This window comes from Gossypium hirsutum, chromosome A05 (genome assembly GCF_007990345.1).
Source record: "Gossypium hirsutum isolate 1008001.06 chromosome A05, Gossypium_hirsutum_v2.1, whole genome shotgun sequence".
NCBI classification, from domain to species: domain Eukaryota; kingdom Viridiplantae; phylum Streptophyta; class Magnoliopsida; order Malvales; family Malvaceae; genus Gossypium; species Gossypium hirsutum.
Genome location: NC_053428.1, coordinates 47,821,919 through 47,827,918, shown reverse-complemented (window position 1 = coordinate 47,827,918; position 6,000 = coordinate 47,821,919).

Genomic DNA, 6,000 nt, shown 5'->3' with positions numbered 1-6,000 from the left:
GAGACCTCTTCCCTCATTGTAAATCACTTGAGTTTTGAGGAATAATAAGAGTTCTTGAGAGTATTCACTCAAACATTATTCTCTCTTGTGTTCTTGATATTTCGTGGCTTGTTCTTATTTCGTTCTTCGTTCGCCTTTGTTTGATCGTTGAGTTGCTTTCGTTTGTGTTGGTTTTCAAAGGGGAATTCTATTGAATCCTCAAATTGTGGGAGTTAGGCTGACTTAGGAGTTTTTTTAAGCAAGAAACTGCCTAAGGCCGCACGGATTGTGAGGCAAAAATCCTAAGTCCGTGACAGTTGGTATCAGAGCCAGTCTTTCGAAAGCACTATTGAAGGATGTCGAGAGAAGTTGGTGAGAATGAGCCAATGGAGACCCGTGGGAGGGCCAGGAAGGCTAGTCGATCGAGGGACATGTTGTCGAGCTTGGAAAATCGAGTGGTCAATCTCGAGGAGTCTATTGGTGACATGAGGGAGACACTCGAAGTGGTCCTAACCCGTATGGAGGAACTGAGGGAAGACAGCAAAGTATTCGTGCTTGACACTCTTAGATCCACTTCGGACAAGCTGACGGTAAGGGACGAAGCTCTTGAGGCCCTGGTGACTGCCACGAAAGAGGAGATTGCTGAGCTTAAGGGGGAGCTCACAATTTGTAAGGTCGCTCTGGAAAATGGGATGTTGACTTCAGGATCGAAGCAACGCCATGTAGATGTTCCAAAACCAGAGAAGTTCAAGGGGGCTAGGTCTGCGAGAGAAGTGGACAACTTCCTGTGGGAATTGGAGCAATATTTTCGAGCAATGGGCATTGAGGATGATGCCACTAAGGTAAACACTGCTTCGATTTACTTTACTGATGTTGCTCTCTTATGGTGGCGACGTAGGTCCACGGATGAGAGACGTGGAGGAACGGCCATTGGGACTTGGTAGGAGTTCCAAGGAGAGTTAAAGAAGCAGTTTTATCCGCAGCATACTGAAAAGGAGGCTCGTGCTAAGTTACGTCGGCTTACGCAACAAGGCACTATTCGAGATTATGTGCGGGAGTTTAGTGAGCTGATGCTTCAGATCTCAGACTTGAATGAGAAGGAAGCATTTTATATGTTTGAGGATGGGCTAAGAATGTGGGCTAAGCAAGAGTTGCGCCGCCTAGGCATCACCGATTTGACTGTAGCTATGGCTGAGGCAGAGAACTTCTACGAAGCTGGTGGGAGAAAGTTTGACAATAATGATGCTTCCAAACCTAAGCCAAGACCCAAAGGCAATGGTGGGGAGACAAAGAGCAAACAGAAAGGAGTGGCGAAGCCCCAAGGAATTATAATGGTAGACCAGGGGATAAGAAAGAGCCAATGAGATGCTTTCTTTGCCAAGGTCCACATCGGTTGAGTGTTTGTCCAAAGAGGGCCGCTTTCAATGCTATGGAAGCACGCGAAGAGGCCAATCCTGACACCAAAAGTCTTGGTACGATATTGGGCGGTGTTGAAGACAAGACGAGTAATGGGCTGATGTTTGTGGACATCATCGTGGCAGACAGAAAATTGAATGCCCTTGTTGATACTGGTGCATCTGATTTGTTCATGTCTAAAGAGATGGCGAAGGAACTCGGTCTCAAAGTGGAGGAAGATTCGGGTCGAATAAAAACGGTAAACTCAGAAAGTATTTCCATAACGGGTGTGGCTAAAGGGGTGGAACTCAAACTTGGCGATTGGACAGGCAAGGCAACCATTAAGGTAATCCCACTTGATGATTATGATTTTGTGGTAGGATTGAGTTTGTTTGACCGACTTAATGCGTATATTCATCCTTCTGAGAACTACATGATGATCTCTGATTCGAACCATCGTTATATGGTGCGAATGAAAAGAAAGGGAAACATGGAAGGCAAAACATTGTCGGCAATCCAATTTGCCAAAGGAGTACGTAGAAACGAAGTCTCCTATTTAGCCACCTTAAAGAACAATGTGGAGGAGAAATTCGAGGAAGAAATCCCAAAAGAAGTGAAGCAGTTGTTGCAGTCTTTTCAAGATGTAATGCCCACAGAGTTGCCCAAGACATTGCCACCAAAGAGGGAGGTAGATCACAAGATTGAGTTGTTGCCTAATACTGAGCCACCAGCAAGGGCACCATATCAAATGTCTCAACCTGAGTTGGAGGAATTGAGGAAGCAGTTAAGGGAACTTCTAGATGCCGGGTTTATTAAACCTTCCAAAGCCCCATTTGGAGCGCCGGTGTTATTCCAAAGGAAGCATGATGGGTCCTTAAGATTGTGCATTGACTATAGGGCCTTAAACAAGATCACTGTGAAGAACAGGTATCCCATTCCTCTCATTGCAGATCTGTTCGATCAACTTGGTAGCGCGAGATGGTTTACTAAGTTGGATTTGCGATCGGGGTACTACCAAGTGAGAGTAGCCGAAGGGGATGAGCCCAAAACAGCCTGTGTGACTCGGTATGGGTCTTTTGAATTCTTGGTGATGCCGTTCGGGTTGACAAATGCTCCGGCAACATTTTGCACCCTAATGAATAAGGTATTACAACCTTTCTTAGATCGCTTTGTGGTTGTTTATCTTGACGACATTGTGGTGTATAGTAAGACGCTTGAGGAGCATGTTGGACATCTAAGAGAGGTGTTCCAAGTCCTACGGGAAAATGAGCTGTATGTCAAAGAGGAAAAATGTTCATTTGCCCAACGAGAGGTGCCTTTTCTTGGCCATATTGTAGGAGGTGGCATGATCCGAATGGATGCAAGCAAAGTCCGAGCAATTTCCGATTGGGAGCCACCAACCAAGGTAACGGAATTGCGGTCCTTTCTTGGTTTAGCAAACTACTATCGACGTTTCATTGAAGGCTACTCCAAGATCACTACACCCTTGACGAACTTATTGAAAAAGGGCAAAGTATGGGACTGGGACTCTCGGTGTGAGAAAGCTTTTGACCAAGTAAAGTAAGCAATGGTGAGTGAACCTGTACTTGCTTTACCGGATTTTACAAAGGCGTACGAGGTACGCACGGATGCCTCAGACTATGCAATTGGGGGAGTATTGATGCAAGAAGGACATCCAATTGCTTTCGAGAGTCGAAAGCTGAATGAGACAGAACGGAGATACACGGTCCAAGAAAAAGAGATGACTGCTGTGGTGCATTGTTTGCGCACATGGAGGCACTATTTGCTGGGTTCCAGGTTCGTGGTATTCACTGATAATGTTGCAAATAGTTATTTCCTAACCCAGAAAAAGTTGTCCCCCAAACAGGCTCGTTGGCAGGTTTTCCTAGCAGAGTTTGATTTTAGCATGGAGTACAAGCCGGGGAGTGCCAACATTGTAGCTGATGCGCTTAGCCGAAAGATGGAATTTGCAACGATAAGCCAACCCAATAGTCCCTTATTGGAGCGCATTCAAGAAGGGTTGTCCCACGATTCCACGGCCAAAAATTTGATTGAGCTTGCTAAAGAGGGAAAAACGAGGCGATTTTGGCTCGAGGGAGAATTATTATACACTCAAGGACAACGTCTATATGTGCCCCAACATGGGAACCTGCGAAAGGAAGTCATGAAGGAATGTCATGATTCAAGATGGGCTGGACATCCAGGCATGCACCGCACTTTAGCTCTCTTGGAGGATCGATTTTATTGGCCTCACATGAGTGACGATGTGGAGACTTATGTGAAAACTTGTTTGGTGTGCCAACAAGATAAAATCGAGTTGAAGGCTCCTGCTGGGTTGCTACAGCCTTTACCTATTCCGGAGCGCCCATGGGAGAGTTTATCCATGGACTTTATTGTAGGTTTGCCTAAATCTGATGGATTTGCAAGCATTTTTGTTGTGGTGGAAAGGTTTTCGAAGTATGCAACTTTTATCCCCACAACCAAGGAGTGTCCTGCTGAGGAGGCTGCTCACTTGTTTCTTAGACATGTGGTGAAGTATTGGGGAGTGCCACAATCTATCATCAGCGATCGAGATGGGCGATTCACGGGACGATTTTGGACGGAGTTGTTCAAGTTAATGGGTTCAAACTTGAACTTTTCAACCAGCATGCATCCACAAATCGATGGGCAAACTGAACGAGTGAATGCGTTGTTGGAGATATATCTACGGCACTATGTGAGTGCCACACAAAGGGACTGGCCAAAGTTGCTAGATGTGGCTCAGTTTTCCTACAATTTGCAAAGAAGTGGGGCGACAAACCAGAGTCCGTTCGAGATAGTAACAGGACAACAGCCACTTACACCCAATGCTGTTGCGACTCGTTATGGGGGACCGAATCCAGCAGCCTATCGATTTGCGAGAGATTGGCAAGAGCAAAACGATTTGGCTAGAGCTTGTCTTCACAAGGCAAGTAAGGGCAATAAGAAGTGGGCGGATCGAAATCGAAGGGACGTACAATTTCAGGTAGGTGAACCAGTTCTTGCCAAACTACACCTGATTTTGCGACATGATGGGTTGCACAAAGGACTCGTTCGGCGGTACGAGGGGCCATTTCGAATTGTGAAGAAGGTAGGCAAGGTGGCCTACAAGCTCGAGTTGCCTGAAAAGCTTAAAGTTCATCCAGTATTCCACGTGAGTATGCTTAAACCATTCCATGAAGATGGAGAAGACCCAAATCGAAGCAAGTCTGAACGAGCACCAATGGGGGTAAAAGTCGCCTATGATCGAGAGGTCGAGAACATCGAAGCGAATCGTATGGTCAGACGTAAGCACTACCGACCGCGGCGCGAATACTTAGTCCGGTGGAAGGGATTCCCGGATAGTGAGATAAGTTGGGAACCTGCTGAAGCCTTGTGGCAATTCCAAGACAAGATAGATCGATACCATGCAGAGGACGCGACGAGGGCGTCGCTAGATTTGGTGGGGGAGAATGTCATGGGTTGCGCATGGGAGCCCGCAACCATGACACATCTGTGTGAACCATCAAGAAGGCAGGAGGTCATTTGGCCCAATCAGACCGGCCCGTTGCTTGAAGAGATTGAAGGCCCATCTACAAGTTAGACAAATATAATATATTATTTTATAAGATTACATATCTTAGATAAGATATGTAATCTTAGAAGATATGATTTTATATTCTTAAAGGTTTGGTGGTAGGTGGCCTTTAATCATAGCCGTTGATGTACTTAATTTTGCACCGTTGGATTTGGGGAGGCTCAACTATAAATAAGAGACCTCTTCCCTCATTGTAAATCACTTGAGTTTTGAGGAATAATAAGAGTTCTTGAGAGTATTCACTCAAACATTATTCTCTCTTGTGTTCTTGATATTTCGTGGCTTGTTCTTATTTCGTTCTTCGTTCGCCTTTGTTTGATCGTTGAGTTGCTTTCGTTTGTGTTGGTTTTCAAAGGGGAATTCTATTGAATCCTCAAATTGTGGGAGTTAGGCTGACTTAGGAGTTTTTTTAAGCAAGAAACTGCCTAAGGCCGCACGGATTGTGAGGCAAAAATCCTAAGTCCGTGACACTAGACATGTCTTACACTAGCACTCATCTCAATGCCGATGCCATGTCCCAGACATGGTCTTACACTGGCTCTCATAATGCAGCCGATGCATGTCCCAAACATGTCTTACACTAGCTCACACAAATGACCCAAGTGATACAGCATGAATATCCGGTTTACTTCCTAAGGTCCCAATAGGAATTCTACTATCTCAATGATCTTTACACATTCTCAATCTTGAAATCAAGGAATTCATGCCATATCTATTCAATGAAAATTTAAATACGGATAGTAGCAATGTAGCTATATTATTTACATACAACTTACCTCGGATTTCAAAATGTAGCGACTATACGGTTTAATTGATTTGCTTGGCTTTCCCCAGTCTTGGTTCGGATTTAACAATTCTTGATCTATATTAGCAAAATACACTCGTTTAGTCACTAATTACAATTAGGCAATTGAAAATTCACATTTTCGGTAAAATGATCATTTTTCCCATAGACTTTGGCAAAATGACCATTTTACCCCCTATGCTCAGAAATCGATTTTTATCAAATTTCTTTTGCCTCTTAAGCTTAG